At 42.7% G+C, this 25,789-nt stretch overlaps 1 pseudogene; it reads right to left on the bottom strand.

Moving 5' to 3' along the window:
- Positions 1-6,690: 6,690 nt before the first annotated feature.
- The window catches only part of LOC123727314 (uncharacterized), a 36,431-nt pseudogene continuing 17,332 nt past the window's right edge, over positions 6,691-25,789 (bottom strand).

The following is a 25,789-nucleotide window of genomic DNA, read 5'->3' as shown; positions in this document are numbered from 1 at the left end:
CGCCAGAGGTAGCCTGACTGCCATTAGGTACCGAGATGAGATCCTCAGACCCCTTGTGAGACCATATGCTGGTGCAGTTGGCACTGGATTCCTCCTAATGCAAGACAATGCTAGACCTCATGTGGCTGGAGTGTGTCAGCAGTTCCTGCAAGAGGAAGGCATTGATGCTATGGACTGGCCCACCCGTTCCCCAGACCTGAATCCAATTGAGCACATCTGGGACATCATGTCTCGCTCCATCCACCAATGCCACGTTGCACCACAGACTGTCCAGGAGTTGGCGGATGCTTTAGTCCAGGTCTGGGAGGAGATCCCTCAGGAGACCATCCGCCACCTCATCAGGAGCATGCCCAGGCGCTGTAGGGAGGTCATACAGGCACGTGGAGGCCACACACACTACTGAGCCTCATTTTGACTTGTTTTAAGGACATTACATCAAAGTTGGATCAGCTTGTAGTGTGGTTTTCCACTTTAATTTTGAGTGTGACTCCAAATCCAGACCTCCATGGGTTGATAAATTGGATTTCCATTGATTATTTTTGTGTGATTTTGTTGTCAGCACATTCAACTATGTAAAGAAAAAAGTATTTAATAAGATTATTTCTTTCATTCAGATCTAGGATGTGTTGTTTAAGTGTTCCCTTTATTTTTTTGAGCAGTATATTAATATAATAGTTTGCTTAAAACACGTCCACTAATTAGAGGTCCAATCCTGTGAGGGCGTGTTAATCCTTAATAGTCTAAGATGGGGGAGGGGGGTGGGGTTCTACTAAGCTATATGGAATTGTTTTAAGAAAGTATTACCAAAAATAATTTATCTATTTTATTTCGAATTTTAAGACGCCTTGAATTATAAGAAATAACATATACACTACTCGCCAAAAGTTTTAGAACACCTACACATTTAAGTTTTTCTTAATTTTTACTATTTTCAACATTGTAGAATAATAGTGAATACATCAAAACTATGAAATAACACAAATGGAATCATGTAGTAACCAAAATAGTGTTAAACAAATCAAAATGTATTTTAAATGTGAGATTCTTCAAAGTAGCCACCGTTTGCCTTGATGACAGCTTTGCACACTCTTGGCATTCTCTCAACCAGCTTCATAAGGTAGTCACCTAGAATGCATTTCAATTAACAGGTGTGCCTTCTTAAAAGGTAATTTGTTGAATTTCTTTCCTTCTAAATGCATTTGAACCAATCAGTTGTGTTGTAACATGGTAGGGTTGGTTTACAGAAGATAGCCCTATTTGGTAAATGACCAAGTCCATATTATGGCAAGAACAGGTCAAATAAGCAAAGAGAAATGACATGAAGGTCAGGCAATCCGGAAAATTTCAAGAACTTTGAAAGTTTCTTCAAGTGCAGTCACAAAAACCATCAAGAGCTATGATGAAACTGGCTCTCACGATGACCGCCACAGGAAATGAAGACCCAGAGTTACCTCTGCTGCAGAGGATAAGTTCATTAGAGTTAACCAGTTACCAGCCTCAAACATCGGCAATTGACTGCACCTCAGATTGCAAACCAAATAAAAGTAACAGACACATCTCAACATCAACTGTTCAGAGGAGACTACGTGAATCAGGCCTTCATGGTCTAATTGCTGCAAATAAACCACTACTAAAGGACACCAATAATAAGAAGAGACTTACTTCGGCCAAGAACCACGAGCAATGGACATTAGACCAGTATAAATCTGTCCTTTGGTCTGATGAGTCCAAATTTTAGATTTATAGTTCCAACCGCTGTGTACAGTGCCTTAAAGTATTCCACCCCCTTGGCGTTTTTCCTATTTTGTTGCACTACAACTCGTAATTTAAATCGATTTTTATTTGGATTTCATGTAATGGACATACACAAAATAGTCCAAATTGGTGAAGTGAAATGGAAAAAAATTACTTGTTTAAAAAAATTTACAAAAATGGAAAAGTGGTGCTTGCATGTGTATACACCCCTTTTGCTATGAAGCCCCTAAATAAGATCTGGTGCAACCAATTACCTAGTCACATAATTAGTAAAACTAAGTCCACCTGTGTGCAATCTAAGTGACACATGATCTGTCACATGATCTCAGTATATATACACCTGTTCTGAAAGGCCCCAGAGTCTGCAACACCACTAAGCAAGGGGCACCACCAAGCAAGCGGCACTATGAAGACCAAGGAGCTCTCCAAACAGGTCAGGGACAAAGTTGTGGGGAGGTATTAAATCCATTATAAAAAAATGGAAAGAATATGTCACCACAACAAACCTGCCAAGAAAGGGCCGCCCACCAAAACTCACAGACCAGGAGGGCTTTAATCCGAGAGGCAACAAAGAGACCAAAGATAACCCTGAAGGAGCTGCAAAGCTCCACAGCGGAGATTGGAGTATCTGTCCATAGGACCACTTTAAGCCATACACTCCACAGAGCTGGGCTTTACAGAAGAGTGAGCAAACATGTTTGTTGTTCGCCAAAAGGCATGTGGGATACTCCCCAAACATATGGAAGAAGGTACTCCGGTCAGATGAGACGCAAATTGAGCTTTTTGGCCATCAAGGAAAACGCTATGTCTGGCGCAAACCCAACACCTCCCATCACCCCGAGAACACCATCCCTACAGTGAAGCATGGTGGCGGCAGCATCATGCTGTAGGGATGTGTTACATCGGCAGGGACTGGGAAACTGGTCAGAATTGAAGGAATGATGGATGGCACTAAATACAGGGAAATTCTTGAGGGAAACCTGTTTCAGTCTTCCAGAGATTTGAGACTGGGACGGAGATTCACCTTCCAGCAGGACAATGACCCTAAACATACTGCTAAAGCACCACTCGAGGGGTTTAAGGGCAAACATTTATTGGAATGGCCTAGTCAAAGCCCAGACCTCAATCCAATTGAGAATCTGTGGTATGATTTAAAGATTGCTGTACAGCAGCAGAACCCATCCAACTTGAAGGAGCTGGAGCAGTTTTGCATGGAAGAATGGGCAAAAATCCCAGGGGCTAGATGTGCCAAGCTTATAGAGACATACCCCAAGAGACTTGCAGCTGTAATTGCTGCAAAAGGTGGCTCTACACAGTATTGACTTTGGGGTGGGTGAATAGTTATTCACGCTCAAGTTTTCCGTTTTTTGGTCTTTATTTATTGTTTGTTTCACAATAAAAAATATTTTGCTTCTTCAAAGTGGTAAGGCATGTTGTGTAAATCAAATGATACAACCCCCCCCCCCCCCCCCCCAAAAAAAATCCATTTTAATTACAGGTTGTAAGGCAAGAAAAAAGGAAAAATGCCAAGGGGGGTGATTTCTTTCGCAAGCCACTGTATTTGTGAGACACAGAGTAGGTGAATGGATTATCTCTGCATGAGTGGTTATGGCTCTTAAAGTCAGATCCAACAATAATGTCAAATGTCTCAATATCCAGGGCTTAAAAACAAATGTGTCATTGAAAGCTGACGATTCATGTTTTCTTATAAATCCGCTATTTGGATCTCTGCACAGCCTCATAGAGGATCTAGATAACTCTTCTAACCTCTCTGAATTACAACCAAATTATGATAAATGCACCATATTACATATTGGGTTGTAAAAAAATATAACTTTTACATTACTGTGTAGTTTACCAATAAAATGGTCTGACGGTGAAGTGGACATACTCTGTATTCATATCCCTAAAGAAATGATCTAACTTCAATACATTGTAATAGAAAGTTAGGCATAATAGATAAACCAGAAAAAAAGCAATGTTACAACCTGTGTTGTGGCAACCTCTGTCCGGTGAAGTCCACAAAGCAAATTGCATGTAACAGTTACATGACATACAGCATGGTCAAGCAAGTTAATGTTTCCGACATTTTCGAACCACTAAACAACTATTGATTTAGAACCACAGGGAGTTACCGCAAGTCACTAACAAAACAGGAGCTGCTTCCACTATTCCAGCACATCAACATTTCAACATTATCAAATGACCTATGCTTAGTCTATTACAGTGACAGCTAAAAGATACCAAAAACTATTTATTCCAATAAAAGTAAGTTAAATATGGTATGGCTGTCCATGGTTCTTATTTCTCTGTGTGTGTGTGTGGGTGGGTGTGTGTGTGTGTGTGTGTGTGTGTGTGTGTGTGCTTTCCTGCAAGTAGAAAAACATGTTGACTCACCCTACATGTAGAGAAATGCAAATGCCATCCTCCTCTCTTTCAGGTTGACGAAACGGTCTATGACTCAGTACATGCTTTTATTTTTTGTTCTAGGCTACCTGAATAAAATGCTTGCTCGCTAGCCTAACTTCCTTTCATGGGCAACATTAGCTAGAGTCTAGGAGTCCTGCTAGGGGGACAACTTCCAGTGAAACTGGAGGGTGCGCAATTCAAATAAATAATCATAATTTTATGGATATTAAACATTTAGGTACATACAAGTGTCTTATATCGGTTGAAAGCTTAAATTCTTGTTAATCTAACTACATTGTCCGATTCACAGTAGCCACTACAGCAAAAGCATGCCATGCGATTGTTTGAGGACGGCGCCCCACATCTGTCACGTTATCCAAGATAGCAGGAAAGGGGGAAGTCAGGCACAGGAGACTGAGGTCCGTTGAACAGACGTTTAATACAGCCAAGAGCAAACACAGCAGCAAGGCAGGGTGCACAGTCCACAAAAGGAAGGAGAACAGCTCCAAAATCCAAAATAGACGGGGCGCAGCCAGGCAACCCTAATGCCTAACAAAAATACGTTGCGCAGTTCAATACAGACAGTAAACCTGCCCACTACAATAAACGTAACAAGCAACAATCCCGCACGAATCCCAAACGAAACAGACAAACTAAATACCCCCCACTAATGACAAACAAGGAACAGGTGCAGACTAAAACAGACATAACCAACAGACACTGAAACATGGATCGGTGGCAGCTAGTAGACCGGCGACGACCACCACCGAGCATCGCCCGACCGGGGAGAGGCGCCACCTTCTGTGGATCAAAATATTCTTTCACCTGCACAGGTTTCATAAATTCACAAATAGCGATTAAATATTCACTTACTTTTTGAAAATCTTCCTCTGATTTGTCATCCAAAGGGTCCCAGCTATAACATGTAGTGTCGTTTTGTTATATCCCAAAAAGTCAGTTTAGTTGGCACCATCGATTTGAGTAATCCACTCGTTCAACATGCAGAGATAGGAATCCGAAAATCTACCCTTAAACCTTGTTTAAACATGTCAAAATACATTCCTATTTACTCCTCAGATACCCTAAAATGTAATCAAACTATAATATTTCATATGGAAAGAAGTATGTTCAATAGGAAACCGATTTTAGTCAGCCTCAAAACCTTAATGACTTGGAGAAGATCTGCAAAGAGGAGTGGGACAAAATCCCTCCTGAGATGTGTGCAAACCTGGTGGCCAACTACAAGAAACGTCTGACCTCTGTGATTGCCAACAAGGGTTTTGCCACCAAGTACTAAGTCATGTTTTGCAGAGGGGTCAAATACTTATTTCCCTCATGAAAATGCAAATCAATTTATAACATTTTTGACATGCGTTTTTCTGGATTTTTTTGTTGTTATTCTGTCTCTCACTGTTCAAATAAACCTACCATTAAAATTATAGACTGATCATTTCTTTGTCAGTGGGCAAACATACAAAATCAGCAGGGGATCAAATACTTTTTTCCCTCACTGTAGCTGCTGCTTTCACAACAGCTAATGGGGATCTAAATAAAATACCAATACCTACAATCAGTGGTGTAAAGTACTTAAGTAAAAATATTTAAAGTACTATTTAAGCAGTTTTTGGGGTGCCTGTACTTTACTTTAGTATTTATATTTTTTCCAACTTTTCCAACACTACATTCCTAAAGAAATTCATGTACTTTTTACTCCATACATTTTCCCTGACATACAAAAGTACTCGTTACATTTTGACAGGAAGTTGGTCCAATTCACACACTTATCAAGAGAACATCCCTGGTCATCCCTACTGCCTCTGATCTGACAGACTCACTAAACACAAATGCTTCATTTGTAAATATATCTGAGTGTTGGAGTGCGCCCCTGGCTATCCATCAATAAAAAAAAATAAGAAAATTGTGCCATCTGGTTTGCTTAATATAAAGGAATTTGAAATGGTTTATACTTTTACTTTTGACACTTAAGTATATTTAAAACCAAATACTTTTAGACTTTTACTCAAGTAGTATTTTACTGGGTGACTTTCACTTTTACTTGAGTCATTTTCTATTAAGGTATCTTTACTTTTACTGAAGTATGACTATTGAGTACTTTTTCCACCACTGCCTACAATACCAAAATGCCTAAATTGGAAAATCCAGATGAAAAATGCAATAGGCCGACCCCAGCCTTAAATATTTAATTCAATAAAAAATGGAAAAGAAATAACATTAACAACGAACAGCCTAATAGCCTGCCTGTAATAAAGAAACATGATATTTCAAAATAAAATAACTCATCGGATTGCCATAATTGGTCCAACCTGGTCCAAATGTGATTAGCTGGAGAAATACTGGGTTTGTAAATTAGCTATTAAAATCCTATCAGATATCAAAACAACAATCTGTCTGTATTTGCACAAATATTTAATTTGATAAATTAGCTGAAATCTGGAGAAAACATGCGTTCAATGTTCGCAAACCTGATTCCAACATCTATTCAAATGAGTGCATAAGTGACATTTCTGGTTGTCTGACATAGGAGAAATGGGGGTAGCTAGCTGAGAAAGTCTAGCCACCACTGGGGCTCAAAGGCTGGGTCATACCACCGTAGTGGCATCCGTTATATGGCACCAGAACGGACACGTTTCAGTGGTAAGCACTGTAGGTGGTTTGGAGCTGATGGCAGTAGGTCACAGGGGAGCTGACGTATCCATTTGGAACGCATGTCTGTTGATAGGTTGCGACTGTGGATAGCTGTTTGAGGTGGCCTGAGGTGAGTTTGGCTGGGAGAGGGTCCAAGGGTTACTGACAAAAGGTGCCGGTACATAGACAGGCAGTGTCTCCTCACCCTTCTCTGGCATTTGAAGTTGCCTTTCTCAAATAAGTCCTCAAATGCAGGATCCAATGTCCAGAAATTCCCTTTCCTGTCACATCCACCTTCCCTGGGCACTTTGAAGAGGCAATCATTGAGACTGAGATTGTGCCGAATGCTGTTCTGCCACCTCTTCTTGTTTTTCTCATAGCAGGGAAATGTGAAACTCTAGAGAAAGGAAAGGATTGTGGGATAGAAAATGTCATCAGTCGTGATGTGATGACTTCTCTAGGTTAGGTCATACATACAATAATGAAGCAGCATAAAACCAAAAACAGAGATGATAGATTAGATATTTTGTTTCAATAGAAGACCTAATGGTTTTTCTTCAAGTCAGTTTGCCTTGGCTAAATTCCTGTGCTAGGTGTGGCCCTGCTTCTCTCAAGTGATGAGATACAAGAGTTCCCTGTTCAGTTCACCAAGCCAGTGACCCGTGTCTTTTCCCATAATGCACCACTGGGCAGGTTCTATATGACAGCACTTGGGCCTTTTTCTACCAGTCTGGCCTGCAGCCCACAGCGATGCAACTCACTCCACAGCAACCAGCTGATCCACTCCCAAGACAAGCCTACCATTCTATTTTTGAATTGTGGGTGTACTATTAGGCTACTGTGTGACAAAATATTCATTTTTCCAACACTTAGACACACATTGTTTTTTTAAAACGAAATTTTAACAGATAAAGTAGATTCACATCCTAATGGAGTACGCTTGCAAACAAATCTAACCATATCTGAAAATGCATCTCAGTACGTTGTGGGTTGTGTAGCATGCCCGGGTGTTAAGGATGAAAATTAGCTTCATAGCTTACTCCGGAAAATGTATATTGACGTGTAAACTGACATGTTGATAACTGTGTACTGTCTCAGTGAAAAAGATAGCATCAATTAATACATTTGTATTAGTTATTGCAATCCCTGTCATTTTCATCATTAATCAGTAGCTGATCATTGCCGTTGAATGTAGACAAAATGTCTGGATCACTTCTGTGCTAAAATGTTCAAGAATAACAAGTGCGTACTTAGCAACTGTAAATTGCAGATCTCAGCACTGTTTGCAAAAAGAAAATCTGTCACATTTAAAATTGTCAAAGACAGCTTGGCCTGAGTGGAAACAGTGGTTTGGGCATATACCAGTAAAACAAAACGTATTTGCCGGCTCAGCCAATGAACACTTGGATATTCAATTTAGCTACCAACTCTACGTGGGGCAGGGCTACATGCACTGCTTAGCAGTCTTGCCTGTTTAACCAACAGCGAAGGTTACTGCCTGTAGTCAAATGGCCCATGCTATCCGGGATCCTTGGGACATCCCATTTAAAATGGTTAAGGTAAGGGTTAGGTAAGGTTTATGGTTAGGGTAAGAGTTAAGGCTAGGTTTAGGGTAGGGACATGCCAAGGATTCTGGATAGCACTATCTGTGGTCAAATAGTATGGATTGATTCAGGATTTGGAATCACATGATAGCAAACAATGAACATGGAGTACAGGAGGAGACTGAGCATGCACCCTTGAGGATCATAGTGCCAGATGTATTGTTACCTACCCTTACCACCTGGGAGCGGCCTGGCAGGAAGTCCTGGATCCAGTTGCAGAAGGAGGTGTTTAGTCCCAGGGTCCTTAGCTTAGTGATGAGCTTTGAGGGCACTATGGTGTTGAACGCTGAGCTGTAGTCAATGAATAGCATTCTCGTGTAGGTGTTTCTTTTGTCCAGTAGGGAAAGAGCAGTGTGGAGTGCATCATCTGTGAATCTCTTATGGCAGTATGCAAATTGGAGTGGGTCTAGGGTTTCTGGGATAATGGTTTTGATATGAGCCATAACCAGCCTTTCAAAGCACTTCATGGCTACAGACGTGAGTGCTACGGGTTGGTAGTCATTTAAGTAGGTTACCTTGGTGTTCTTGAGCACAGGGACTATGGTGGTCTGCTTGAAACATGTTGGTATTACAGACTCAGTCAGGGACAGCTTGAAAATGTCAGTGAAGACACTTGACAGTTGGTGAGCGCATGCTCGGAGTACACGTCCTGGTAATCCATCTGGCCCTGCAGCCTTGTGAATGTTGACCTGTTTGAAGGCCTTACTCACATTGGCTAAGGAGGGAGTGATCACACAGTCGTCAAGAACAGTTGATGCTCTCATGCGTGCTTCTGTGTTGCTTGCCTCGAGGTGAGCATAGAAGTTATTTAGCTCGTCTGGTAGGCTCGTGTCACTGGGCAGCTCGTGGCTGTGCTTCCCTTTGTAGTCTGTAGTAGTTTGCAAGCCCTGCCACATCCGACGAGCGTCAGAGCCGGTGTAGTACGATTCAATATTAGTCCTGTATTGACGCTTTGCCTGTTTGATTGTTTGTCGGAGGGCATAGAAAGATGTCTTGAAGCGGCAGCTCTGCCCTTTAGCTCAGTGCAGATGTTGCCTGTAATCCATGGCTTCTGGTTGGGGTATGTACGTATGGTCACTGTGGGCACGACGCCATCGATGCACTTATTGATGAAGCCCGTGACTGATGTGGTGTACTCCTCAATGCCATCGGAAGAATCCCAAAACATATTCCAGTCTGTGCTAGTAAAACAGTCCTGTAGCTATTGAGCCAGTCACTGGTGCTTCCTGCTTTAGTTTTGCTTGTAAGCAGGTATCAGGAAGATAGAGTTATGGTCAGATTTGCCAAATGGAGGGTGAGGGAGAGCATCGTACTCGTCTCTGTGTGTGGAGTATACAGCTCGTTGAGTGCCGTCTTACTGCCAGCATCAGATTGTGGTGGAAAAATAGACAGCTGCAAAAAATATAGATGAAAACTCTCTTGGTAAATTGTGTGGTCTACAGCTTATCATGAAATACTCTACCTCAGTTGTATGTTATCCATGTCATCGTTCAGCCACGACTCTGTGAAACACAAGATATTACAGTTTTTAATGTCCCATTGGTAGGATATCCTTGATCAGAGCTGATCCATTCTGTTATCCAATGATTGTACGTTGGCTAATAGGACTGATGGTAGAGGGTGTTTACTCACTCGCCCGACCGCCGCCCCCTTTTTCTCCATCTTTTCTTCACGCAAATGACGGGGATTTGGGCCAGTTCCCGAGAAAGTAGTATACCCTTTGCGTCGGACTCATTAAAGAAAAAAATCTTTGTCTAGTTCAAGGTGAGTAATCGCTGTTCTGATGTCCAGAAGTTATTTTCGGTCATAAGAGACAGTAGCAGCAATATTACTGTATGTACAAAATAAGTAAAAAAAACGAAGTTACAAATAACGCGAAAAAATTAACAAAACAGCACAGTTGCTTTGGAGCACATAAAACGGCAGCTGTCCCGTCAAGCGCCATTAAATAATACAATATAGCTACACAAAAGTATGTGGACACCCCTTCAAATTGGTGGATTCGGCTATTTCAGCCATACCTGTTGCTGCTAGGTGTATAAAATCGAGGACACAGCCATGCAATCTCTATAGACAAACATTGGCAGTAGAATGGCCTTACTGAAAAGCTCAGTGACTTTCAACGTGGCAACGTCATAGGGATGCCACCTTTCCAAAAAGTCAGTTCATCACATTTCTGCGCTGCTAGAGCTGCCCTGGTCAACTGTAAGTGCTGTTATTGTGAATTGGAAACTTTGCTCAGCTGCAAAGTGGTAGGCCACACAAGCTCACCGAACGGAACCGCCAAGTGCTTAAGCGCATTAAAATTGTCTGTCCTCGGTTGCAACCGAGTTCCAAACTGCCTCTGAAAGCAACGTCAGCACAAGAACTGTTTGTCGGGAGCTTCATGAAATGGGTTTCCATGGCCAAGCAGCCGCACACAAGCCCAAGATTACCATGCGCAATGCCAAGCGTCGGCTGGAGTGGTGTAAAGCTCGCTGCCATTGGACTCTGGAGCAGTGAAAATGCATTCTCTGGAGTGATGAATCACACGAATGCCAGGAGAACGCTACCTGCCCCAATGCATAGTGCCAACTGTAAAGTTTGGTGGAGGAGGAATAATGGTCTGGGACTGTTTTCATGGTTCGGGCTAGGCCCCTTAGTTCCAGTGAAGGGAAATCTTAATGCTACAGCATACAATGACATTCTAAACAATTCTGTGCTTCCAACTTTGTGGCAACAGTTTGGGGAAGGTCCTCTTAAAGGCAAACACTGCTATGGCCTAATAGTCATATTGCATAGTCTATATTCCATGGACATTTACATATAAATGTAAGCCTACAAAGTTTTATATGCTTTTTATTATCATCTACTTCGTCACATATGCGTTATTTGACTCGAGGACAAACAGTGGATCGTTTTTTCCTAAAACAAAAACCTTGCCCCAAGGGGGATTTGAACTCCCATCCATCGTATTTTGCTTTCTCTGGACTTAACTTCTTTGTGGAGCATACCACCAATTAGTGATAGCGTTAAGGGAGGTGTAGATTACAGCTATTTGACGTAAGTATAAGCGTCAGCGACTTTTTTTTTTACAATACATTTACATGTTATATAATCCTCCTACATCTTTATTGCTGTGAAAACACATGAATGTGTGTGATCGGCAAAAACATGGGATTTTGTCATGTGCCTGCCTTGTCAAGGATGCATCATGCAATATTGAGTGGGACACTACACTTTACAGATCTAGTGGAACAAAAGTAAACCTTGAATTTGGAGGTTTAAAATATCCTTCTGGTGGCCAAGTTGACCTGTTTTAAGAAATACCATTGGTTGGTGGCTACAAAGTCTAAGATCTTTGTTAATAAGATTATGCAGAATTTGGTACAGGAAATAGTCACTGTCAGCTGGTGAATTTAGCAAAAAGGGTGACTAACATGTGCCAGGTTATCTGATGGGACCATAGGGCTAACGTGTGCCAGGTTATCTGATGAGAGCATAGGGCTAACGTGTGCCAGGTTATTTGATGGGACCATAGGGCTAACGTGTGCCAGGTTATTTGATGGGACCATAGGGCTAACGTGTGCCAGGTTATCTGATGGGACCATAGGGCTAACGTGTGCCAGGTTATCTGATGGGACCATAGGGCTAACGTGTGCCAGGTTATTTGAAGGGACCATAGGGCTAACGTGTGCCAGGTTATCTGATGGGACCATAGGGCTAACGTGTGCCAGGTTATCTGATGGGACCATAGGGCTAAATGTAATGTAATGTAAATGTAAATGTAAATGGCTAACGTGTGCCAGGTTATCTGATGGGACCATAGGGCTAACGTGTGCCAGGTTATCTGAGGGGACCATAGGGCTAACGTTTGCCAGGTTATCTGATGGGACCATAGGGCTAACGTGTGCCAGGTTATCTGATGAGACCACATACCGTGTAGCGTTCTATCATGTGCAAGTACCTCAACGATTTTAATTGGCTGATGCGCATTTTGACCTGGAGGTCTAGGTTAAATTGAAACTTTTTCTAATGTTCGCAAGTATGGCCCTACAGTATTAAATTACAATTATATTGTTTACAACCAATGGAGTTAAACAACATTTGGGGGTTCTGATGAGGTACAACAGTTGAACTAAGCTCATGAGGCATTTAGTTATATTCTTCAATAATCAACTACTATATATAATTAATTTAAAAATAAAAAAATGGATGTACCAATCACAGACTGCAACTCAATGTACATAATTTGGGCAATTAAACACAAAAAATGCAATGTTATAACTACTTTTCAAATGCACTGGTGAGCTGTGGGAAAAAAAATATTTTTTGATGAAGAACAATACATTTAATTATTATGAAGAACAATAATAATTATTCATTCATTCATTCATTCTCCTCATATAGCAGTTATAATGCTGACACCAGCTGGCTAAAGATCTGAACTGTGGACCTGTGAACTTTTCTGTGTTTGGTATCTCTTGTACCTATGTCAGATGACATTATGTAGTATTTATTCATGGGTGATTAATAATGAAGTTATACTGATTCTGTTCTGTACAGCGTAATCCTGTACTACTCCAGTGGCACATTGTGTAGATTGTAATTTATCAGCTCTTACAAAGGAAAGCAATAATGTTTTGGGTATGATACTGGGATGATACTCTCCTGGATAAACCATGCTATATATGAGTTATTTAGCAGTATTTGGACTGAAATAATGAAAAAAGTGATGGTTTGGCGTCCAGTCCCAGCACACATGACGACGCAATCAGAGGACTCTTGTGGGGGGAGATATCGTAAGCGGGCTGATTGTAATTGAAACACATCACTGTTTGATTTATTCTATTCCAGTCATTACAGTAAGCCCATTCCCGCCGAGATCTCCGCCCACCAGCCAGCACTGGATGTAATACTTCTAAACGGCCGTGACATAAAAGAAGAATGCCCTGGTACAAATGTACAAATGCATGACCCTCCTCCGCCACCTAGTGGATACAGCAAAAGATATGGTGCAAAAAAAAGGCTGAAAATGCTATGTGTTGTGTAGGTAAGTACTCTTGACTCTCCTACAATACAGTTGAAAAGGAGGTGAGAGGAGATAGGGTGCAAGGTATCAATGAATTGAGATAAATCCCTTGATCTGTGTCACTCTACTTGGAGTTCAGAACAGCAACAGTAGAGGGCAGCAGAGGAACATGGTCAGAGCAGACTTGAAAATCAATAAAACCTCTGAGATAATAACTCCCCATTCAAAAGCTGGGTTTATGAAAAACAGTAAATTATTGTTTAAAATTGTGCCAATAATTCCAGTGTACCATACCATCACTGTCATAGTCAAATATAAATTACGGAAGCAAATGTCTGTTTTATAGTGTTGTTATTTCAGCCAACATGTCCTTAATATAGTTTGAAAAACATCGGTCTGGAAAATCACCAGGAATTCAGTAAAATCACCAGGAATTCGAATTCAGTAAAATCACCAGGAATTCAGTAAAATCACCAGGAATTCGAATTCAGTAAAATCACCAGGAATTCAGAAAAATCACCAGGAATTCAGCTACTAAATCAGCACTTTTTATATCACCAATTCCACCCCTGGCCATTCAGTCATTTTACACAGTTTGATCTACGTTTAATTTCCATAATGTGCAAGTTTGGCTCACACAATTAATAATAACATGTCTACAAACAATGAGGTTTGAGGTCAATCTAGTTGAGTATCTGGAGCAAAACACCAGTCTCAACGTCAACAGTGAAGAGGGGACTCCAGGATGCTGGCCTTCTAGGCAGTTACAAAGAAAAATCCATATCTCAGACTGGCCAATGAAAAGAAAAGATTAAGATGGGAAAAAGAACACAGACACTAGACAGAGGAACTCTGCCTAGAAGGCCTGCATCCCGGAGTCGCCTCTTCACTGTTGACGTTGAGACTGGTGTTTTGCGGGTACTATTTAATGAAGCTGCCAGTTGAAGACTTGTGAGACGTCTGTTTCTCAAACTAGACAATCTAATGTACTTGTCCTCTTGCTCAGTTGTGCACCGGGGCCTCCCACTCCTTTTTCTATTCTGGTTAGAGCCAGTTTGCGCTGTTCTGTGAAGGGAGTAGTACACAGTGTTGTACGAGTTTCCAGCTACAATAGTCATTTGCAAAATTAACAATGTCTACAATGTATTTCTGATCAATTTGATGTTATTTTAATGGACAAAAAAATGTCCCTTTCTAAAACAAGGACATTTCTAAGTGACCCCAAACTTTTGAACGGTAGTGTAAGTTATTGTTAAAACTGTATTTACATTATAATGATGATGATGATATTAGCAGCTACAGTTTAGGTACAGCACAGCTACACCTCGTTGTATAATACTGACAACTTTTATAGTCAAACTTTTTTAGCAGTTTAATAATCTATAGTATAATAGAAAATAATAGTATAACATTAACACGCAATTTATAATAATATACAAAATCACCATAACCTTGCTGGAGTCAATGCAATATGATATTGTATACCTAAAAATGTGTAACACTCGGTTGCCTACCATTAGAATACACAAATACAGTAAATGTAGTACATCTTTTTGATCTATATATCAATCTTCTCTTGCTTTATCAACTATTCACTCTGTTAGATGTACAGTGCCTGAGGAAGTCCCGCAGCATCATCAAGGACCACACACCCCAGCCACGAGCTGTTCACTCCCTTACCGTCGGGAAGACGGAGCATGAGGTCTGATACCAACAGGCTCAGAGACAGTTTCTATCTATAAGCCATCAGACTGCTGAACACTTGAACTGGACTGACCACCTGCTCTGATTCTCTGCAACTTAGCACACATGCACTCCCTCATGCGCAAACACACACACACACACACACAGACAGACATACACACACACATATCACAATTGCTGCTACCAGATTCTTATTTACTATTGCTTATACTGCACAATTTAAACACTTGCCTCCCAATCCCCCTTTCTCTGATGTGTAAATATTGTACAATAAATTGTGCCTTGCTGAATTATACTCTTCTTAAAATGTTTATTATATTCTACTGAGCCATTTACTTTATGTTTGTATTCTAATCTTTCATTATTTCTTATTGTTGTTGCATTGTGGAGAAAGAACCTGCAAGTAAGCATTTTGTTGGATGGTGTATACCATGTGTACACCAAACTTGAAATAAGACGTGAGTTGATGGGCAGTCTTACATAGAACAAACTCCCTGTGATAGCTCTGTTAATCCACACAGTATGTTTGTACTCAGCAGTACCCTCTACTATTTCATTAAAGGAATGACTCTCCACAGCCTATTTATGGTCTGTCCTGTACTGGACTGGGTCCATTGACAATTGGAGCTTTAAAACTCAGGCCAATCCACACCATTTATGGAACTGAATAGCAGACATGACTAATACATTAAGGTGATCATCAAAATAAAAGGCCTCCTCTTTAACCAAACCCAAAAAAGGAAGAATGTCTCAGTTTTTGACAGAAACAAATTCAGGAATCACCATTGAATTACGTATAGAATTATATAGGATCTCTATGGGAATCAGTACCACCACAAAAACACACCAACACTTGAAGAATGCATGTTATGCCGCATGGTGATTCCATAGTTCATAGTCCAAGATTGGTTGGGTGGTGGTTGGTAAACACACATTAGACTTGATGACCCCATGATTCATCAGTCGCTGAGAAACACTCCATCCCAAATAACTTTGATGTCAAAGACAAAAGGGAAAATGTCTCCCTCGGGCTTTGGAATTCAAGTGTGGAGACCACAAAAACAACACTTAATCAGGACCATTCAGACTGGTGATCAGCAATACATGTGGGAATTCAAAATGAGAGACATTGTGTATAGAAAGACCAAAGAGATTTGTCTGGTCCCTTCCTTACATCTTCTCGCGAGCGACTTGAATGTGTACAAAATGATTGAAAAACAGCGCAGTGTGGCTCGATTGAATTTAGCCGAGAATAGGTTAGTGGGAAAGAGGAATGGTCGGTTCGGTTTCAGAAAAGTCAATTCACAGAGAACACTGAAACAAAAATCACATTTCAGCGAGTGTATCAATCTGCCAGCCCAGAGAAGAAAGAGAGGAGGTGGTGTGGGTGAATAAGAAAGAGAGATAGAGAGCGGAGGGAGAATGTGGAGGGAGAGAGAAAGCAGGGAGAGAGAAAGCAGGGTGTGTGAGAGAGAGAGAGAGCGAGAGAGAGGAGGAGAAATGTGGCGGGAGAGAGAAAGCAGGGTGTGAGAAAGAGAGCTTCATTTGGCTCACTCTTTAGAAAAGGCCTCTCCTCTCCTGCTGGGCCCCGCTCGGCTCCCGTCCCCTCCGCACAATACTGGTAGGGAGGCGGCCCCCCGCTTACCCCCGACTGCCCTCCATGTGCTGGGGCTAACACTGACAGCCTGGGTCCAGAGCACTAGCATATGGAGGCCAGACCATGGGACTCCTCTCCCCTTTGGACCCAGCTGGAGGTCTGGTGGATTGGACAGTGTAGTGCAGAGACACACCCCTCTCTCTCTCTCTCTCTCTCTCACTCACACACACACAGATCCAATGTGATGGGCAAGAGTTGTGGTGTAAAAGGGCAATGTGATGACCCTGTTATAAAATGTTAAACTATTAAATAACAGACTATTAAAATATACATGTATGTATAAAGAGCACCATACAACTCTTGGTTGCCAATTCTCCCCATTTTATAGTCTGCTGTTTAATATTCTTCATCAGTACTGGTCTTCATCAGATGTAATTCTGTCCTTACAGTAAAAGGCATAAAGCTGGGACAAAGGCACAAGCACCTAAATACATTGGTTATGTACCCTATTCATTGCCTAGTACTCACCCCCCCATTGACACAAGTACAACATGTGATAGCCATTTGTTTGTGAAGACAATGTAAATCTTACACAGGGGAGAGTGACATTTTCTGTGTACTTTTGCTGGAAAAGCCGCTGACGGGCCTTGAGACCTGTTTGTGAGCCACCATACATTCCAAAGAGATACAGAACAGGTGTAGTTCATTCACTCCACAATGAGGATGGACCACACACGCAAACACGGTGCAAGGCACAGCCACTGTTAGGACCCAGAACACATATCCAGAGGAGAGAGCTATAGTTTTTTGGCCTGCCTTCAGCCCCTCGATTCTGAAATGAACTAATGTTGACTCACGGCAGGAATATGTTGCCATTCTGATGCTAATGGAAGCTTGAGCCACCTCCTTCACCGAGCTGCCTGAACTCTCCATGCAGCAGCACTCAAGCCTGATCCCTGTGTGTGCGTGCGTGCGTGCGTGCGTGTGCATGCGTGTGTGAAAGGAATGGGTAGAGGGCGAGGAAAGATGGACGAGGGGAGAAAAGCAATGAAAAAAAAGAGAATGTCAAAAATCACTTGTTTACTTCTGATGGCTGAGCTACTCTTGAAAGTCTTTTGGTAGGTGAAATCCACAAATAACTGCAAATGTCATCTGATTATAGATAGATACAGAACACGCCAAGCTGTATAATGTTCACGTGTATGAAACATTGTAGGTTCTATGCTTAAAATTCATCAGCACAAAACTGTTTGTGATAAGAGCAGCCCATAAAGGATATAAAAGAATAGTAAGGGCCCATCGTAACTTCCATTAACTGTTACATAACCATATTATATTATATATTATATTTCTATTAACATAATACATTGGGCAACATTTTGGTAGTGAAAAAGCAATGTGCAAAAATGACCGTAAACCTCATTATAATCTTGCAGTGCGATTTCATTTGAAACATTCTTCAACAATATGTGGCATGAGTAGGCAATTATTTAACTTGAGTTCAGTACACTGAGCAATACATAATTATTTAACTTGAGTTCAGTAAACTGAGCAATACATAAACATTTGCCTCTTCATAATTCACGTTGTTGAACAAGAATTTTGAATGAAATCATGCTGAGGTTTATTGTCATTTTTTGGCACTTTGCAGAAGACTTTAGCACTAAAAATGTCAGCCATTATCTTATAGACAATATGAGTCATGCCCAGTATTACTCACTCCACTTTAAAACACTAAAACATTGACAAACTGTTGGTTTCATTTGAACATTATTTTTGTCACACAAGAGAAGCTGTAGCCTATGAAATGACCATGTTGGCTAAATGGATGGATGTTAATAATAACATTAACTATGACCACACCACCTATCTGGGGGCAGTGCCGTCAGGTTTGTGATGGTGGAGACAAGGGTCAGTAGTTGGTCTCTGACCCTTTAAAAACAGAGAAATCCTAGCTGCTCGGCCCAACACTACACAATACAGTGCAGGAGAAAGGGCAGGTGGTCATTAAAACTGCTGTAATCCCTTCCATGAATAGCTCAGGACTTCTCTCACTCTGTAAGCCATGGTCATGGGCATAGAGAGAGAGAACGCGAGAGAGGGAGATCGACTGAAGAGAAAAAAAAGGGAGGGAAGAGGGGGCCCATCGTTTGATGCCCCGGACCACGGGACTCTTTAGCATAGTTCCGCGGGCCGTGCTTCAGAGCGGATGTGTTAACAGTTTCGGGCTCAATGGAGGGAGAAATCCCCACAAAGGGAGGTGTACAAATATTGTGGGAAATCTGTCCGCTCTTTAATATTTCATGAGGGCCTTCCCATCTATTCATGGGACTTCATTCCTCTGGAGGGGCCAGTATTCAAGCTCACTCTGCAGGCTCAATGGGCAGCCCTTAATTGAGTGCCCGCTCATTCTTCGGGTAAAGAAAGAGCAGATCCATGCCATCTAGCATGAGACTAACTGCGCGGTAGGTTCAGTGATGATTCTAGGGCTAGTGTCACGCTGCCTCCCTGTCAGTGAGGCTTTCAGCGGTTCTATTGCCTCCACTCCACAACCCCTGCTGTCCTAAGCCTCTATCTGTTATGAAACTGCTAAACAAATAGTACAGCACTTACGGTACGAGTGAATCTGCCAATCAACATCACTAAGAACATTTCCCCAGCCTACCAGTCATTTTCTTCGTTTTCTGGATTAGACATTTATGACGGATTTAACAAGTAAGTACGTCTCCTAGTTAAGTGGTCAGAACCTTAACCTTAATGTTACCCTAATGTTGCCTTTTCCACCCCAATCTCAACTCCAGAGACAGAAATGTGAGCTGCTCCATATGGTGACCTGCGACTCTGCCTTATCTGAGGATAGACGGGGAAAGCGGTCAACACGCCGCCTAGCTGAACTTAGTATACTAAACGGTAACAATTTATGGACCACTATGTGCTTTAAGGATCCCACTTCTGACACTATTTGTATTTCATGACCAATCCATTGGAGGACGAGCCTGGCTCTCTGATAAACACAGAGGAAACATGCACATTAGCTGAATCTCAATCCATGCACAAACTTCACTTGGGATATCTATTTGTCAGGGACAACTACAGTGTCCAGGAGGCATAATTACATTTTTTGTGTTTGTCTTCGAGTTGGTGACCAGCAGACCAAACCCGTAGACAGTGAAGATCTGGAGAGTAGGATATATACTGTACATGCACCCCTGCCTTATGGGTTTTCTGGAGTGAGTTGTCCAGTGTATGGGGATGAGGATAACGCTAACCTATTGAGATTAAGCCGTGTTGTCATATACCTCGTGCCTGTGCTGACCGCTTCATCTCAACCCGACTGATGCTATGTGGTGGCAGTGGGCTGCGAGGCCAGAGGTATAATCAGGGCTCCTGGGGGCCTTCAGCTGCAGGCCTGGCTCCTGATCCTTGATTAAAGGTCACCCCGCTCCCTCTAAGGGCCTGTAAGCCCCTGGGAGCCCTAGACTCTCCCCTTCACCAGGCCTGATGCGTGTCCAACAGGCTTAGCCCAAGTCTTGAGGGATGGAGAGAGGGCCTGCCGAGAGGAATCCCAGGGAGAGGAAAATCCTCAACAACGGCTCCAACCTCCAACCTCCATCCCCCCATTCCCATCTCTCCCTCACACATTGTCCTGTTGTCCCAGTACCATGGACCGTACTCTGGTAGCATGCAAAATGGATTCCACAGCGGAAGCGACTTAAAGCTTTCATAGCACATACTTTGTTCCAGGCCGCTTCATTTAAGAGCAGCAAGGCTTTGATGGATTGTTCTCTAGTTTATTTTAAGACTTTCATTTCAAATATACTGAACAAAATATAAACGCAAAATGTTGTTCTCATCTTTCATGAGCTGAAATAAAAGATCCCAGAAATATTCAATACTCACAAAAAAGCTTATTTCTCTAAAATGTTATGCACAAATGTGTTTACATCCCTGTTTGTGAGAATTTCTCATTTGCCAAGATAATTCATCCACCTGACAGGTGTGGCATATCAAGAAGCTGATTTAACAGCATGATCATTACACAGGTGCACCTTGTGCTTGGGACAATAAAAGGCCACTCTAAAATGTTGTCACACCCTGACCATAGAGAGCCCTTGATTCTCTATGGTGTAGTAGGTCAGGGCGTGACTAGGGGGGTGTTCTAGCTCAATATTTCGATGTTGGTGTTTTGTATGGTTCCCAATTAGAGGCAGCTGGTAATCTTTGCCTCTAATTGGGGATCATATTTAGGTAGCCATTTTTTCCACCTGTGTTTGTGGGATATTGTTTGGTTTTGTGCTTGTTGCACCACGTAGTCACGTTTTCTTGCTTGTTATTTGTTTTGTTGAAGAAGTTTCACTTTAAATAAATATGTGGAACTCAACACACGCTGCGCCTTGGTCCGTCTCTTACAACAACTGTGACAGAATAGCCCACCAAGAAAAGACCAAGCAGTGTGTGGTGGAGGACAAAGTGAGTTGGACCTGGGAGGAGATAATGGGAGGACACGAGACGCCAAGGAGCATAGGTAGACAACGACGACGCCAGGGACCGCGGCCACAGAAACCCCAAGATTATTTTTTTTTTTTTGGGGGGGGGGCACGAGGGGTGGTCGGCGGAGCATCAGAGAGTGGAAGAGTCCGTCCGGTGCCATCTGTGCCAGCTCCCCGTACTCACCCTGAAGAGCCAGAGACCGTCAGGGAGGCGATGGAGAAGTTGGGAGAGAGAGAGATGAGAGATGTTGTGCAGGTGTGTTCTGCTCAACATTCGACCTGAAGAGCCTGTCAGCAGTCTGGTGAAGTCTGTGGTGAAGTCTGTGCCGGCTCCACGCATCTGGAGCCGGCACAGACATTTTTTCCACCTGTGTTTGTGGGATATTGTTTGGTTTTGTGCTTGTTGCACCACGTAGTCACGTTTTCTTGCTTGTTATTTGTTTTGTTGAAGAAGTTTCACTTTAAATAAATGTCGAACTCAACACACGCTGCACCTTGGTCCATCTCTTACAACAACCGTGACAAATGTGCAGTTTTGTCACACAACACAATGCCACAGATGTCTCAAGCTTTGCAGGAGTGTGCAATTGGCATGCTGTGACTGCAGGAATGTCCACCAGAGCTGTTGCCAGAGAATTTAATGTTAATTTCTCTATCGTAATCCGCCCCACAACTGCAGACCAGGTGTAACGACTCCAGCCCAGGACCTTCACATCCGGCTTCTTCACCTGCGGGATTGTCTGAGACCAGCCAACCGGACAGCTGATGAAACTGTGGCTTTGCACAACCGAAGAATTTCTGCACAAACTGTCAGAACCAATCTCAGGGACGCTCATCTGCGTGCTCCTCTTCCTCACCAGGGTCTTTACCTGACTGCAGTTCGGCATCATAGGCGACTTCAGTGGGCAAATGCTTACCTTTGATGGCCACTGGCACGCTGGAGAAGTGTGCTCTTCACAAATGATTCATGGTTTCAACTGTATCAGACAGATGGCAGACAGCGTGTATGGCCTCGTGTGGGCAAGAGGTTTTCTGATGTCAACATTGTGAACAAAGTGCCCCATAGTAGCGGTGGGGTAATGGTATGGGCAGCCATAAGCTACAGACAACAAACAAAATGGCATTTTATCGATGGCAATTTGAATGCACAGAGATACTGTGATGAGATCCTGAGGCTCATTGTTGTGCCATTCATCCACCACCTCATGTTTCAGCATGATAATACACGGCCCCATGTTGCAAGGATCTGTACACAATTCCTGGAAGCAGAAAATTTCACAGTTCTTCCAGGGCCTGCATACTCACCAGACATGTCACCCATTGAGCATGTTTGGGATGCTTTGGATCGACGTGTATGACAGCGTGTTCCAGTGCCTGCCAATAACTAGCAACTTCGCACACCCATTTAAGAGGAGTAGGACAACATTCCACTGGCCACAATCAACAGCCTGATTAACTCTATGCGAAGGAGATGTGCCGAATTGCATGAGGCAAATGGTGGTCCCACGAGGTACTGACTGGTTTTCTGATCCACACCCATACATTTTTGTGAGGTAACTGTGCCCGACAGATGTGTATCTATATTCTCAGTCATGTGAAATCCATAGATTAGGGCCTAATGAATGTATTATCCTTATATGCATCTTTGAAATTGTTGAATATGGTTGAAGATGTTGCTTTGCAGAAAAACTCCTGCTTAGACGAGTTTACCTCTGCACATTTATTGTGGTCAACGTTTCGGTACAACACCTTTTTCTAGGCTGTTTTATTCCAAACTCTCACCAATAATAACTTCCATGACCTTTGACTCCCAAGTGCAAACCTTGTTAACCTGGATACTCTACAATCTTCTGCAAATCCTTTTTGTGAAGATGGATCCTAATGCTGGCTAACGAGCTGGGTTGTGGAATCTTGTGGAACTTGTGGAATCAAAAATTCACTGGAAGGTTCAAACGCCTATCTGAAATCTGAATCACACAAACTTCAAAGCTTTATTTACGGTTTAATAGAGATGACTTTTTAGTCATTTTCAGTCCCTCACTAGAGGCCATAGCTTTGAGTCTTGAATTTTTCATTGGCCTGCTCAGCCACCACCACCTGTGCCATCCCCAACCCCACCGGCGTAATCACCATGGCCAACACCACACAACATCATGGTCCAGGGATTCCTGGATAGATTTGGAATTGACTGTGGTGCGTTAACAGGTAGGAAATAGAGGGAGAAGTCAGATCAGAACCAGTAATATGATTGCACCTTGCTTGTTAACATAACAACTACTAGATGATTAATTCAGTCAGTTAATCCCTGGTGGCCAATGGGCTCAGGGGGGAGTAGTTCCGGCAGTCTAATCCAAGCCTCACCACGCCACTCCAACGGGCTTTGTGTGAGCAGGTATTAGCACCACAAGTGCAGCCCGAGACAGCGATGGGCAGAAGATTGGGAAAGTCCCCGGACTCAATGGCGGGAGCGAAGGGAGGGGGGCAGGGAGAGATGGAGGGGAGGGGGCAGGGAGAGATGGTGGTCGCACTCAAGGTGAGACTTGGCAAGACTTGCATTTTCCATTTCTCAATTGGAGTTGAAAGCAAAAAATGCACTTGGTCCCCATAGCTTTGCTGGGGACAGAATCTGATGTAGACAGTCTCTAGTGTATTTATGTGTCTCTGTTCTAAGTGGGTCCTATGTGATGGTAATGGATTAGGACTGGTATAGAAACCATGATGAGAACAACCCCATGGATAGTTTTGTTCACTTCTCTTTTGGACAAGAAAACATGAGAGAAATGCTTTAGAAATCCCTTCTATGGATCGTCCTCATGTGCATCCACGCGCTAAACAGGTTTGTTAAAGAATTTGACCCGCCAAGGTCCAGGTCTATAAATTAATTCTGTTAAGTGGCAGCATTCAGGCCCCAAAATTATTTATACCCTTACTATTGGCCGGGGAGTCACTTAGATAAACACTGCGGAGGTTCATCTCATGTGGGCCACAAAGGGCCTGAGTGTGCCGCTGCCAAAGGCTGCACTGAACTCTGACCCTGACAGGTCACGAGGAGCATTTTTCCCTCAGTAATTGGACAGAAGGGCCCTTTCGCTCTTCATTTAACCTTTTGGGACTGATTCTTTCTTCCTCAGCTACCACAAAGCCCCTGGTCCCAACCCAGTGTTTTCAGGCCTATCTTTCCACCCTCAGCACAGGCCTTTGAAAGCTGGAGAAAAGCTGGAGTGTGCTTGCCCTGTCAGGGACAATGGCAGAGTTAGTGACCCCTGACCTCACCAGCCTCTGAGTTTTCTTTCTGGATCAGCGGCAGCCATTTGTTACGGTAGGTTATTGCACCACAGCTCTGCAACCAAATGAGGGTAAACACTTGTTAAGAGGTGATTGTTCTTCTCTGGGCTGCGCCCCGACTCCTCCTTTTCTCTCTTCTCCTTTTGTTTTTGAGGGTCTGTGTGTTAAAGATGGACAGGTCTCTTGTTTGAAATGCAGGCAGCAGTTCCACAGTCAATCATTGTGACAGTTCTTTGTCACTTGTCCAGAAGGGACAAGATAGGACCCTGTGTTACTCAGGAACAAACACAGAACAGTATAAATTATTCAGATATTCACATCTGCACAAAACAAGCTTCTGGGAGAAACATATCAACATAGCAAAAAGTAAAGGGAAAGTGTGTAACAACATACTTTCAGGACAGATATTGCCCACATGCAGACTCAAATGTATTATCTTACAAAAACAGACACTAGCATCTCTGAAAAGCCTGTATGTATGTACTGCATGTTCCATACAAAAGCTAGAGGTAGATTCTAAGTAGAATTTATTTCAGCACTCTAGGCAGAGTTATGGATCAAAACTGCAAGGATTTCATGAAAGCAACATGTCATGCTATAATCACTTGACTTTAATGCATATGAAATACTATGTCTCCAAAACAGAATAGACTCATGATATTCTCTAACACTGACAAGGGGGCCAACATTATAACCTTGTGCAGTCACTTTACTCATGCTTCAGGGAAACCACAATTACAAAAAAATCTAAACTAGATTAGCCTTTAGTGTTCCTAAAGTGACCCCCCCCCCCCCCCCCGCCTCCCTCCCTCCCCCTACTCGCTCCCTGGTCATGAGGTGACCGAGGACCTCGTGTGTCCAGATGCCGAGCATGCGGCCGTGGCGGCAGGAGCGTCCTGTGAGGCGGCCGGAAAGCATATGGGCTGAAAGGGACAAATCTTCTGGAGCTGCTGTCCCCTTCTCTCTGGGGACATAAGCCTCATTGTCCCTGCCCTCCGTGCCACTTAATGGTGCAGAACAGCATTGTACAGTATTGTCAACTGTTCCTTGTCTTTTTCGCCTTCAATAGCAGGGCCTCTCACTCACTCTCGCTCAGTAGGTGTTTTAGTGCCCCCTCCTCTTTCATCCCTTTCTTCTACTGCCACCTCCCTTTGCTACTTTTTTGCTAGATTGCTTAATGTTCCTCTTGAGTGATGGGCTAATTGTGAGAGAACAATTAACCCATCTTATTTTCTCCCCCTCTTCGCTGTCGTGTCTGCTTTTGTTTTAGGGTGGTGTCTCTTGAGTG

This window comes from Salmo salar, chromosome 15 (assembly GCF_965601325.2).
Source record: "Salmo salar chromosome 15, fSalSal1, whole genome shotgun sequence".
NCBI classification, from domain to species: Eukaryota; Metazoa; Chordata; class Actinopteri; order Salmoniformes; family Salmonidae; genus Salmo; species Salmo salar.
The sequence above is the reverse complement of the archived record's forward strand: the minus strand, read 5'-3'. Positions and strand labels throughout refer to the sequence as shown.